The following is a 13164-nucleotide window of genomic DNA, read 5'->3' on the forward strand; positions in this document are numbered from 1 at the left end:
CGAATTTTGAAGATTTTTTTAACGGATATATTGATTCAAGAGGAAAGTTTATATGTATAATACATGAACAATATAGTAGGGAATGATTGAAAACTGTAAACATTGTAATTCTTCAGTATTTTTAGTATCAGCATTTCAACTGTGGAAAGCCGGGACGAGTCACTAGTAAAGGATAATAAATAGAAGAAATTCGAGCACAGATCACACAGCACAGCACGCACTCAGCACAGTTCGAGCCAGTGTATTACATATATATTTATATTATAAATACTAAAAATTAAATTTATGGATGGTTTTTTTTTTAATTTTTTTGAATATATGTAAAAGATACTTGGAACAGATAGATTATCGTCTAGATTCTAGACTCTTCTAGATTCTAGAACAACATAGGTTACTTATATCCCTAACCCTTATCCCTAAAAACCCGTTTCATGCGGTCGAAGCGACGGACGGTAAGTACTAAACATTCAAATACCACTAATGAAAAACGATTAAGCATTTTTCGTCATTACGACTGATTATGAGTAAGGGAAATTTAATTAGCGATACTCCTGACTCCGACGTTTAATTACTGTTAATTTATACGGAATTTTGTGAATTTAATTTCAAAATTCTATATTATAAATAAGTGAAGTTTGTTTGTTGAATACATTTTTTTAATGGTATATATTGACGGACGAGCATATAGGCCACCTTATGGTAAGTGGTCACCATCACCCATAGACAATGAAGCAATAAGAAATAATAACTATTCCTTACATCGTCAATGCGCCACCAACCTTGGGAACTAAGATGCTATGTCCCTTGTGCCTGTAGTTACACTGGCTCACTCAGCCTTCAAACCGGAACACAACAATACTGAGTACTGTTATTTGGCGGTAGAATAACTGACGATGATTGCGGGTTCAAACCCAGGCAAGCACCGCTGATTCATGTGCTTAATTTGTCTTTATAATTCATCTCGTGAGGAAACCTGCATGTGACAAATTTCATAGAAATTCTGCCATTCCACCAACCCGCATTGGAAAAGCGTGGTGGAATATGTTCCAAACCTTCTCCTCAAAGTGAGAGGAGGTCTTCAGCCCAGCAGTTGGAATTTACAGGCTGTTGTTGTTGTATTATATAGGCAAGTGAGCCTTTGAGGTTTTGTTAGTCTTTATGTAGCATATCTGTATTTAAAAAAGTCACTAAGCGCCGTTTAAACTACGTAAGGGATTTTAAAGCAAATTTCAGAAGTAAGCTGATTGATTCTAGAAAAAAAGTTTGTCTATACATACATGTTATAGTAAAAATATGAAAAGAATTTTAACTTCAACTGATAATCCTGGCATTGATTCTGTTACTCACAATTTGAAAATTACATAACATAATCAAAGACAGTTTATACCTTTAAGCGAACACTAGTATAAAAAAATATACAGACTGTAATAACTTACCGGTTTAAAGAAACTTTTTTTAAAAAGCAACCGATGTGAAATAATTTTAAAACGAAATAAAAATCACATCCTCAAACACTCAACAACCAATCGAGACAAAACATTCGGAAAGACTGAACAAAATTCTTTCATATAACCTTTATGAATGATTAGTAGAATTCTGACTCAACACATCCAATGAGTAGGCTGGAGTAGATAAACATATCTGAGATACTCATATATAGTACGACACAACTTAGATGTAGCATCGGCAAATTCAATAAAACCGATTACTGAGGCCATGGCCATTCTATATATACTATTCGTCGCTATAGATTCTGGGGTCAGTTCAACCTGAGAAAGCAAGTGCATATAAATCAACGTGTCAAATTGACGAATATATTAAGTCATATGATATTACAAGTTATTACGTTTGTGTAAATATCATATACTTGAATTGAATATTGATATTAGGTTGGGGAAAAAGTCTTTTCGCATATAGTATGTATGAACTTGTAATAAAATCTCTTTGACTATACCATTTGTATCTAGCTGGTTTTGGTATCATTGAAAAGTTTTAATTTTAAAGAAGGCACTTCCAAATTCAAATTAGGAATTTTTGTGATTTTCATTTGTTTTTGTTGTTGTTAAAATGAGTGAACCTAAAGAAGATATTCGATACATTTTAAAATTTTACTATAAAAAAGGTAAAAATGCAACTCAAGCCGCGAAAAAAATTTGTGATGTTTATGGACCTAATGCAGTATCTGTGAGAGTAGCGCAAGTTTGGTTTAAGCGTTTTCAAGCCGGAAATTTTGATATCAAAGAAGCATCTCGCTCTGGTCGCCCTGTTACGGACAAAATTGACGCCATTTTTGAAAAAGGGGAGCAAGATCGGCATATTAGTAGTTACGATGTAGCTGAAGAACTGGCAATTGACCACAAAACGGTTTTGACTCATTTGAATAAAGCTGGGTACACAAAAAAGCTCGATATATGGGTGCCTCATGAACTCACTGAAAGAAACCTAATGAACCGTGTACTCATTTGTGATTCTTTATTACGACGTAATGAAACCGAACCATTTTTGATGAAGCTGATAACTGGTGATGAAAAGTGGATCACATACGACAAGAACGTGCGAAAAAGATCGTGGTCAAAGGCCGGTCAAGCTTCACAGACTGTGGCAAAACCCGTATTAACTCGCAACAAGGTAATGCTGTGTGTATGGTGGGATTGGAAGGGCATCATTCATTATGAGCTGTTACCGCCCGGCAGGACCATCGATTCAGAACTGTATTGCGAACAATTGATGAGATTGAAGCAAGAAATTGAGAGAAAGCGGCCAGAATTGATCAACAGAAGGGGTGTGGTTTTTCGCCATGACAACGCTAGACCTCACACATCTTTAGCCACTCAACAAAAATTACGAGAGTTTGGCTGGGAGGTATTAATGCATCCGCCGTATAGTCCTGACCTTGCACCTTCAGATTTTCATCTGTTTCGGTCTCTGCAGAATTCCTTAGGCAGTGTCAGGTTAACATCACGAGAGGACTGCCAAAACAACTTGTCGCAGTTTTTCGATCAGAAGCCCCAAAATTTTTACAGCAATGGGATCATGTCACTACCAACAAGATGGCAAAAAGTTATGGAACAAATTGGCACCTACATACTTTAGTTAAATGTAAATAAACTATAAAAAAAAACTTTTTGAATTTTCATATAAAATACGAAGAAACTTTTTCCCCAACCTATTAATTTGGAATAGCGTACTTAATTCGGGTGTGATCGGTTTTACAAATTTTACCGATGCTACATCTAAGTTGTGTCGTACTATACATGCGATATTATACACTACGAATAATTCTTGATTAATCCTACTAATATCATTAAGAAAGTTTGTGAAGTTGGATGTATGTATGTTTGTTACTCTTTCACGAAAACACTACTGAACGGGTTTGTATGAAATTTTACAGTAACTTAGTATATACATCAGAATAACATATAGAGTACAATTTATAATGATTGTATTTAATTTGTTCATAATATAACGATACATATAAAGTATCCGAATCCGGGGCTGGTCGCTAGTATATAATAAGTTAAAACAGTAACCGTCTAACAACTTGTATCTGCTTTTATTTCACTTCTAAAGTTCCAATAACAACTTTGCCGACAAAGCGCCATTTTCATGAATCCGTAATGAAGACCATATGTTGATCTCGACCAATTGTGTCACGTTAATTCAAGGTCAAATATGTTTATTTATTTTTGCTACTTCTGCCGTTGGAATGAACTTTATGTATTGGATTTGATTTTTTGAATGTTTGCTGTTAGGTTTCGCCCTATTAAGCCTAAACCAGATATCCTTGAGTCTTGACTAGACTGAAAATACAAAGTTAAATTCAGTTAATTTGGTCAACATTACAACATACAACATCAATAGCCTGTAATTTTTCCGGTACTGCACTAAGGCCTCCTCTCCCCTTGGGGAAAAGGTTTGAAGCATATTACCACCACGCTGTGACACATGCAAATTTCCTTACGATGTTTTCCTTCACCGCCGATTACGATATAAATTATAAACACAAATAGAGCACATGATAATTCAGTGGTGCTTGTCTGGGTTTGAACTCACAATCACTGTGTAGTTACACTGTGTTACTCATCCTTCAAAAGGGAACACAACAATAGTATAATAAATATAAGACATAAATATATGAGACAACATCACATACATTACACTGATCCCAATGCAAGTAGCTAAAGCTTGTGTTATGGAAAATCAGAAGTAACGACGGTACCACTAACACCCAGACCCAAGACAACATAGAAAATTAATGATAATCTACATCGACTCAGCCGGAAATCGAACCCAGGACGTCGGAGTGGCATACCCATGAAAACCGGTGTATTCACCACTCGACCACGGAAATTGCTTGGCGGTGTATGGTCAAGGCAGACTTGCACAAAATCCCAACTCCGATGGCATTTCTTAAAAATGCTTCAACATAGAACCATATCTAAATAAACCACTAATAAGTACATCGTATATCTCGTTATATCTACAAATACTTTACAAACACGTGAATCACTAGCAATAATTTTATATACATCGCTAATTTGTCCGTCCTTGCGTATCATGAATGAGATACAATGTAACCTACATTATTAAGTTTGTTTTATCAATTTAATCGAATGTTTCTCACGCTATTATCGATAGTTTCGTCGATGTTTACATACGTCACTAGTGATTTATAATCTGTTGAGATACAATATATAAGGAAACAAAACGCGGCTTTAATCATTTCCTCTTCCTGTCGATTGATTATCAACATTTAGCCTAAAGAGTCAGGAAATATTAAATTTGGAACATAGATACGTATAGTTTATTTTATAAGGTAAGCATCCCTAAGAAGTTTTAATAAAATGGGGAATGTTGCCTTTTAAAGCTCGTTTTAATATAATAGTACACTTAGTATTTTTTTTAATAGGCCATTTGACTGGTTTTTAAAATCCATTTTATATTATTTAATAGAAGTTAAGGAACCCAGTAAAAGTTGATATTTTTTTTCTAGGAGGTACATATAAACCGAAAAATATCATATTAAAAATTCCAAATTTAAATAGCGCGCAAAAACGCTACTTGTACAACATGGCGCTGCAATGGGGTTGATGACGTCACTTTCTTGTATTTTAATCTGTGATACATATAGTAGAAAAGCAAGGTTAATAAGAAAGTGACTTCATCATAAGTCCGGCCAATCAGGAGCGTTTTGTGTCACGTGACAAACGTTTGAAAAAAATGCATTTTTATTTATGAATTTTTGAATAAATTAAGTATTATTTTCAACTTTCGTTTTAATGGAGTAGTGGTGCAAAAAGCTTAATCAAAAGTATAACGCCTCGCCTCATTGCCTCCACTGGTGACAGGAGGGCTGGTTCGTTTTTTGCCCAGAGGATCGGAATTGCGATTCAACGGGGAAATGCTGCTAGCATTCTTGCCACCATTCCACGCGGTCAAGATTTCATATTTGTATATATATTTAAGCATTTAATACTTTCGTTAGTAAATAACCATTTTTAAACTCATAATATACACTGATTACAATAATTCACAATTTATTTTTCGCATTGTTAAATAGCCTATTATGTATAAAGCACGTTGGCTAGACCACAAGCCCACCAGTCCAAACGTGTTTGAAGTAGGAACTACAAATTTACCTGCCCCGCAGCTATTTTTATTTATAGAGGTTGAGCGTGTGTCAAAAATGCTACTTAAGTATTATGTAACTTAAAAATAATGTTCTATCAAATTAAAAAAAAAGTATGACAGAGACACTTTTAAACACAAGTGCTTCAGCTATTCAACATTGGGATCAGAGTAATGTATGTCATGTTGTACAATATTCATTTATTTAAAGATTTCGTCTCATAATTCACAGATCATAAAAAAATATATAAACTGTTATTAAAACTTTTTTTAAAATAACATTGAAGTACTAAACTTATTTTACATAAATAATCGATTATAATCAGAAAATATACCTGTTTTTGTTAATGATAATTGATGGTGGTTATCATGTGTAACCGTAGCTTAACATTATGAAATTATAATTTAATCTATATAATAATAACTAAAACTGACTGACATTCTCCTGCCAGCACATATATGCCAATTAAACAAACGATATATAGATAATAATGCCAGTTACAACAAAGCAAATACTATCAAAATCAAAATAAACTTTATACAAGTAGGCTATTACAAGCACTTTTGAATCAACAATCAACAATTAAGTGAAGCTACCACCGGTTCGGAAAGTAGATTCTACCGCGAAGAACCGACAAGAAACTCAGTAGTTACTCTTTTTCAACATTTTAAAAATACAAAGTCATGTTAGTTAATACACTTATTTAAATTAATATATCCAGCTTGGAAGTCAATAGGTATAAAACTTCGCGTTTGTTGTATGAACATGTAATATTTATTCAAAAACGATGTGGTATTTTTTGTATTGTGATTCATACGAAATATTATAGGTTACGGATCAAAAGAATGATAAGAGCTCTCAAGATAACACCATTGAAATGCATCGAAAATGTGTAGGCACGTAATACGTACATAATCTATACGCTTCGTGGTAAATAAAATTATTTTTTAGCATGGCAACATTCATTTTTTGTATTCAAAATTTATGTAAGGTCATGTTACGTCATCAATTCGATTTTTGGTTACATATACATATCGTTTTTTTTTATTCTGGTAATATTATTTTAATAGCCTCGTTTATTGGTAAACTGTTCTGATAGTAAGTAATTTGTGAATATAAATATTATATTATTATTTTTTTTATAAATTGAATGATTTCAATAATGTTACTTTAACAATATGTATAAGTCGCTATGTGTATTTTTCATATATTTTGTTTGCTGTGCCGTTTTAATCATTACTTAAATATATGAAAATTTCGATGTATGAATATCGCATAGTTAAATTTGTGAACTTTTAAACTATAGAAGTAATAACAAAACTGTTTTTACAGTTCGTGCGTATTGAAATAACGATTAAAACGGTGTAACAATCAAAAAATATTAAAAAAAAACACATTTAACACACACACAACCGACTTTTGTAGGAGGAACGACGATATGTAGTATTCATGATTCTTATAATTATTTTTATGGTCAGAATGTTAAAGCTATATAAAGATGATTTTTTTAATCTGTAGATTAAGCAAGTGCATGCTAACAGACATTTATACATACATACATATTCAGGTAAATACGCAAGGCATAATAAATACGATTGTTTTCTATGCTGTCACCAACGAAAATAGCACAAGCATTAAAAAAAAAAAGGAAATCTATGGAGTTATAAAATGGCGGGACGTACATAAAAGTAACGACCACTATTCTAGAACATAAATCATAATGGCCAGTAGTAAAATGTATGCGTAAATTATGATGTCGAGGAATATTATGCATTCGAAGTCGTTTTTATTCCTTTTTCAAAATTTCGTATAACTAAAGAGGTTTCATATTATTCTACCAAATAAAATATTATTTACTTTGTCTTGGTGTGCGTGATAGCTACGTCTGACACTAAACGTCATTCTACTTTACTAGTGTGCCAACTTAGGCGCCTATTGTATTCACTGCACACACACATAATTATTCAAAGATTCTCTATTCAAAAAGCCTCTTATTAATCTCAGTAATCGGCGTATTGCAAATAATAAAAGATTCAAATAAATATTCCGCTGATAAGTCAATATAAAGTAAGGTTCTTGTTTCCACTAAATTAACATAGATATGTTTATGATTTAAATAAAACAAACATTTATATTATGATCGTCATGAGCTCAGTATTAAGTTCAACAAGCGGGTACAAGCAGTGATCTGACGACCTCCCCTATTTTTTTTTTAATTGGGGCGCCTCACCGATGGCCCATGACTTAACCATCGTCGACGCGCGACGCTCGTCAATTTGTTTTGATATCGATCTTAGCCACAGTACCTTAGCATACATAATTAAGTTGAGTTATATTAAGTGGAAAAAAGTAATTGTACAGCATCTATTTCTTTATAACATTTTTTTTTTAATCTTCTTTGGCGAGGATCATAAAAACTGACGAAATAATAAATTTGTTATTTATAACCTTGATGATAACAATTCTCTAGTGATTAATTACTCTTTTTTACATAATGTTTGTGGCCCTATATGCATGGTGGCCTCGCACTTCGCTCGTCAGATTTGATTTACCAACCGATTTAATGCTACAATCAGTAAAAACTATATAATTATTTTTTTTTTTTTTCGATACACTCATAGTAACCAAAAGCATACTTACTACACTATTACTAACTACACATAGGAACCAATAATTTAAAATAGAACTTTTATAAATTTCTAAGCAACAAATTATGCTAATTTTATACATATAATTAATAAGCGTGTACTTAAATTAATTAGTAGTCGGTATAATTATATTATTCGGAACCCTGGCGATATAATACTGTACTGAGCCAAACCCGCGCTTACGTAATTCTGACATCATACTTTGGACAAAATGGCGTCACCACAAAAAAACACAAATGCCGCGAAAGGTTGATAGCCTAACTTTAAATTCGTGAGATACATAAAAAAACATTTTTTCTCCATGCTAACTTTTTTTTCTTATAAAGCTTATTAAACCTTAAAGATTAACATTAAAGATTTTACAAAAGTTTTTTTTTTTTATGTAATGTAAATTGTTTTCTCAGTAGCAAATTAACTTAAAAAATATAACATGTATGTGTCACTAGCATTGACATAAATTTTTAAGATTTTTTTTTTAATTTTAACATAATCATGTCGAAAAAGACACTCGATTTTCAAGCAAATTTTGATATGACATATTTAATGTTTTAACATAAAATAACATTCTATCCTGTTCCGCCAAAGTTCAAGGATGACGTCAACATTTCGTTAATTAATATATCTCTTTCTTTGTTTCACTTTTGGCCGACGAATTTTGTCCTTGACTTTGCATACATCAATTTTATAATTCTATTAACTGTCAATGTCATTAAAACAACTTGAATATTCTTTATGATATAAATAAATAAGCAAATTAATCATTACGCGATTATATTAATTATAAAAAGCATCGTGTGATTATTTATTCATTTACAGACAGTATTTATGTAATAAATTTTATTTTAAATAACTGACATAAACTCTTTAATTAAAATGGCGGAAAAAATGACTACGTACTGAGTTTTTTTGTTAGTTTTATTCAATACTTTGTAACTATGTAGAAGATCTTTACCCAACCCATTTGAAAAATGACTACTTTTATTTTATCAACGATTAAATACTACACGAATGTAGTTGATTAAAAAAACAAATACGTAGTTAATATTCGTTTGTTTTCATGCAGAAAGACAATGATTAATTTAATTGCACTTCATTATCATATGTCTGCAACGTAATTAGCAAAAAACATTAAGTACCAAGTTTCCTGTCGGTTCTCTTCGATGGAATCTACGAAACGAGCCGATGGTCTTTGAATAAAACATCTTTACTATCAATTAAATAATGTAAATAGTTGTGTTCATTGTTAATTTTTAGATGTGTTCATTTTACATATTAATGTATTTCTTTTTAATGATATTCACGATGAATTAATTTTGTCTTGTACGGTTTTCATAATAAAATAATAATAGATCCTTCTTGATTTTTAAACTTTTATTAAGCGAGTAATAAACCTTTTTTTCATCTCGCTGCAATAACGCATTACGCGCTTCCCCCCCACATCATGGAAGGTGGGGGGAGACTCTCCGGTTCCCTGGATGGTTCCCGAGTGCGCCCAGGTCCACCGGGATTATCTACTAAAAAACCAGCGGTACCCTCTCCGTCTTTCGGTGGGCGCCACAGGATCGCTTACGCATGCTACCGTAACCCCCTGACGGTCGGCCCGCCTATGCCTAAAACACTTAGGGGGGACTCTCGGGGTACTAAGACGCCCCCTTGTCCCTGCGGCGCCTATTGAGGTGGGGGGATAAGGTGTGCGTATCGAAAGCGAGCAATAGACCTGAATCAAAGTAGTACTAAAAATAATAATATAATAACTAGCTTTCGTCTAATTGGTCGTAGGTTTGAGGTAGTAATCTATGCCCTACCTTTGGGATAGCTTTAGTAGATTAGCTGAAAGCATAACAGACAGAGTTACTTTCGCATTATAATATTACTAGAGAAATATAAATATTGAACGTGAGAAGGTCACAAAGTGCTAAAAAAAGCAATTATTACAAGGATAATGTATATATGTAAATCTGTTTTAATCTAGCGAGTCTTCATCACTGACCTAGACAATTTGAATATTGTTTGAATGTACAAAAGAACTTTATGAGTTTCAGAGAAAAACTACTGACTCAGCCAATATAGGTATGTTTTATTATTTTAGGTTAGGTTAGTATGAATCTATAATCTTCCAATAACAATGGAGATATCCCCTACTTGAGTGGGAAGCACGAAGTCGGCACACTCACATTCAGGCTGATGCAGGAGTTTACCGAATATTATTGCGTCGGTTGGTAGCTGCAACGAGGTATAGGAAGGAACGTCCTTTTGCTACGAGTATGGAGCGCCATACCCAGATGAATTGTGCCACATGATGATACTTGACGCTTTTCCAGGAGGCAATAATCGACAGGAATCCCTCAGATACAATGATGCTGAAGCTGATTGTAGATGGTATCTTTATGCGAAAGTGACATCGCAGAAGGAAGGAGGTCTCCGCTGACTCTAACCATAGGCATATAACTGCTGGAACAGGAGGATTCTTTATACAACGAAAATCCCAGTAACTTGGAGGTCTGCATATGTTGGGCGACTATTGTAGCATCATAGCGTTCCCATGATGCTCACGAAAAAACGGATTGAATAAAGTAAAGTAAATTAACAGCCTGTAAATTTCCCACTGCTGGGATAAGTCCTCCTCTTCCATTAAGGAGAGGGTTTGGAACCTATTCCACCACGCTGTTCCAATGCACATGTGGCAGAATTTCGATGAAATAATTCGACACATGCAGGTTTCCTCACGATGTTTTTCATCACCGAGCACGAGATGAATTATAACAATAAAAAATATAAGCACATATATATATAGTGGTGCTTGCCTGAATTTGAACCCGCAATCATTGGTTAAGATGCAGGCGTTCTAACCACTAGGCCATCTCAGCTCTTGAATACCGCTAGTTTTATTACTGGGTATTCCGGCGAGTGCGACATACCTTCTTCATTACATATGAGGAGTCGGTTTTGTAAGACATGGAGATTTTTTTTTTAGTTTTCGTTCTCAATTTGTCTCTTACAATAAGAGTAATGAATGTTATTACATTATACAAAAAAGGACAATGCATTATTTAAAATTATACAAAAATAAACAATAATTAAAAATCAGTACGAAGGTTCGACAGTATTCATGAAAATGTTGCCAGAACTAAATACTAAAGTAATACGAGCTGAATAACTCAATTCAACAGGATACTTATTTAATAATTCACCTTAATTTTAAATTAAACCCGCTTTGTTTGGTATCAATAAAAAAAATCTTAATCAACATGGTTTGTTTCCTCACGCGGGCTTTTCGCAAGCTCGTCTGGCTAAGTGGCACCCACTCGTTAGCTATTTTTAGCCATCGCTGAAACCGCCAAACGATGAAATACATACTATTGATATGTTTCAGTTTCGAAGGTTAAGTGATTCTTAATAATTATATACACAAGGGTCTTTTTATATTATTTTATATTATAACCCCTTATGACCTTATTCAACTTAAGTGTTTTTATTCAACGTCAGATATGATTTTGTATCAACTTTTCTTCAGTGGCTTTCTTGGTTTGTTTTTATATATATGATTTGATGACTTACCATCGTGACCTCATACGTACAGACAGTGGTGGATTTACCAATAGGCTAAGTAGGCTGGATCTAGGGCGACAGATTTAGAGGGGCGGCAAATTTAGCCCAAATATGTTATTATCTTACAGAAATTAAAAAATGATATGTATATACATCCGTTCGTAATCCGTATACTCGTCACCACATAGCGGGTTGGAAAAATAATTTAGTAACCGACAGAAATATCACCTAGTTAAATATGAATAAAATTACAATATAATAACTTGAAAAAATCGATGTAATGAGGACGATAGAAAACAAATCACAAATGTTGCAAAAAAAAGTAGGGGCAGCAAAAATTTAATAGCCTACTAGCCTACTAGCGGCAGATTTGTAAATCCGCTACTACGTACAGAATGAGGATAATAAAGTTTTTTTGGTTTATGCCAAACATATGCAGAAACAAGAATCTTGGACAATGTAGTTTCATCTCATCAAGTTTTTGTCTCAATCACTTGCATAGTGGGCAATTTATATATGATTCAAACATATATTTTCTTGGAACGAAGTTTTTTTACGCGTCTTACGAGAGGGAAAGATGCTCTTCCTCTTTCTAGCACTATCGGTTAATACATAATATAAAGCGACTTAAAATAAAGCAACTTCACTCCTAACAGAAGTGTTGGACTTCTGTTAGGAGTGAAGTTAAGTTAGTTGAACCTTTAGTTTTTTATTTTTTATTTATCAAGTATATGTACTAGTATTTATTATATAGAATAATTTAGTTAATTAACTTACGAGGAATGCAAATATAACTCATTCTCAACATGTATTACTAGCAAGTTTTTTTTAAATATATCTGATAAATGTCATTTTAAATACCGTGCACGATCCAAGGAAGAAATACTTAGGCCTAATTTGCAAAATAAAAAGTATAAATAAATGTATATGGCAACAATGCGTCGTGAGAAACGCGAAGACATGTTAATACGATGTTGCCAATCCCACCGATCTTACAAAAGACGTCCATTACTTCCGCTATAATTTAGCTGTGACATAGTTGACAGCCGCTGTCACCGCACCCAGTTCTAACGATGACGTAACGATGAGATATTAAATAATTAAATCCATAATGGAATCAGTCTTTGAATATAATCCAATAAAACGAATAAATCTTGAAGCTAATTTCCAAAACGTTTCTGAAAACATATAACAATCATATTCCCTGATAATAAAGTTCTTTGATTTTCGCCCAGAGTCGGGTTTAACGAAAAATACTGTTTACATTCTCGCATTGTCTTATAATTATTCTATGTATTTATTTATATTCCCAATGTTATAGTAATTCTATTGAATTGC

The 13164-nt window shown here is 33.2% G+C and overlaps 1 protein-coding gene across 5 annotated transcripts in view; it reads right to left on the bottom strand.

Annotated features, from left to right (window-relative positions):
• LOC124540698 (phospholipid transfer protein C2CD2L) overlaps nucleotides 1-13164 on the bottom strand; it is a 100074-nt gene that overhangs the window by 80239 nt on the left and 6671 nt on the right. The window contains exon 1 of one of the 5 annotated variants that reach the window (XM_047118371.1): nucleotides 1437-1549. The exons of the other annotated variants lie outside the window; for them this stretch is intronic. The gene's annotated coding sequence lies outside the window, so the exon portion shown is untranslated. Of the gene's footprint in view, nucleotides 1-1436; nucleotides 1550-13164 lie in introns of those variants that run through there. 5 annotated transcript variants of the gene reach the window in all.

The sequence above is a fragment of the Vanessa cardui genome, chromosome 26, assembly GCF_905220365.1.
Source record: "Vanessa cardui chromosome 26, ilVanCard2.1, whole genome shotgun sequence".
Taxonomy (NCBI): domain Eukaryota; kingdom Metazoa; phylum Arthropoda; class Insecta; order Lepidoptera; family Nymphalidae; genus Vanessa; species Vanessa cardui.